The sequence below is a fragment of the Corvus brachyrhynchos genome, unplaced genomic scaffold, assembly GCF_000691975.1.
Source record: "Corvus brachyrhynchos isolate BGI_N302 unplaced genomic scaffold, ASM69197v1 scaffold220, whole genome shotgun sequence".
In the NCBI taxonomy this organism is placed as follows: domain Eukaryota; kingdom Metazoa; phylum Chordata; class Aves; order Passeriformes; family Corvidae; genus Corvus; species Corvus brachyrhynchos.
In genome coordinates this window covers 3,559,265-3,560,595 of record NW_008236209.1, presented here as the reverse complement: position 1 = coordinate 3,560,595, position 1,331 = coordinate 3,559,265, and the positions used below count along the sequence as shown (strand labels likewise).

Sequence of the window (1,331 nt, the reverse complement as noted above, 5' to 3'; positions counted from 1 at the left end):
AACACTATAAACTGTGAGATAGTGCAGCTACACTTAAGAATATAGTGACAAGCTGAAAACCTAAAAGTATTGTGGTTCCTATATTTCCACATTTCTCTAATTTCCAGGGCAGCTTTGTTGCGGACAAACAAGTTTATTTTCCTAAACAGATAAAAAAAATTTAGTCCCACATTTTCCCTGCTTACCTTTGGGAACACCCAAAAGGACAATTGAGCTGCCTGTTCACAGCACACCAGTGTCAAATTAAAAATACACTCCACAGTTACAAAAGGGTGTTTATGGTCTACCAGGTTATCTTTGATTTATACCACTGTGGCCACTTTCCAGCTCTAACAAATTACTTCCACCTACCAACACCACCAAGCATGTTTTCCCACAGGGGACAACACTTTAAACACTTGACCTCTAAATTTGACAGTATTTGCACTGCACATTGTTATCTTCCAAGAGAAAGCATGGCTTTCTCTTTTTCTACCACCTGTTTAAAGAAAAGGGAATAGATATTAAAGCATCTGGGGTTATTTTGTGGGTTTTTTTGTTTCATTCTGCAAAATAGAATGAAAGTTAGGGAATTTGGTATTTAAATGAAGTCAAAGTTTAGATAATTTAAATGTTCGCAGAGAAGTGTTACATAGTCCAAGTATGACTCAGATTTCATAGAAATCTTTCCTTCACTTCTATTCTTGCTCTGGCCTAGAATTCAACCTGAATATTTCACAGCAGAATCTGGTTCTGGAGCCCAGGATGATTTCCTTGGTAATAGCACTGCCATGTTTCCATTTCCTGTGATATGACAGCCTACAAGGTGGAAAAAAGGGAAATTCTGAACCTGAGAAGCCTTTGGTTTAGACTCAGATTTTGACAGAGTGTTCAAGGCACATTTCCTATTGCTGGACTGGTTTGTTTGATAAGGATATCCCTCGGCACAGAAAAAGACCAAGTCATAAAAGAAAATAGTTTCTCTCATCCTCCCTGGCTTTTCTCTTCATCCTCCTTTCAGCACACGGCACGGGATGTTTGCTCTGTGCCTGGGATACTCCGTGAGCTGCAGGGACATCCAGTCCCCATGGCTGTCAGAAATTAGTGTCCATTTACCCTCAAGAGCTCAGCTAAACTTTTCTGTGGGATTGTGGAGTTGAATCTGTCACTCTCCTCCTAATCTTTCCCAGCACTACACAGAAGTTTAATGAGACAATACCCAATTTAACAAATGACAGCTCTGCTGTTTGCACTCTCTGGTTGCAAAGACTTTTTCTCTCCACCAAGTGCTGGGGAAGGTATGAGGGTGTGAAACAGTACAACACACTGGGAACTAAAAAAATTCACTAAAT

General features: G+C 40.0%; 1 long non-coding RNA gene across 1 annotated transcript in view; it reads right to left on the bottom strand.

Annotated features, from left to right (window-relative positions):
• Positions 1–1,059: 1,059 nt before the first annotated feature.
• Positions 1,060–1,331, bottom strand: part of LOC108448540 — an 18,915-nt gene continuing 18,643 nt past the window's right edge. Inside the window, exon 3 of the long non-coding RNA XR_001864441.1 lies at positions 1,060–1,070. This is a non-coding gene — a long non-coding RNA (uncharacterized LOC108448540). The remainder of the gene's footprint in view (positions 1,071–1,331) is intronic.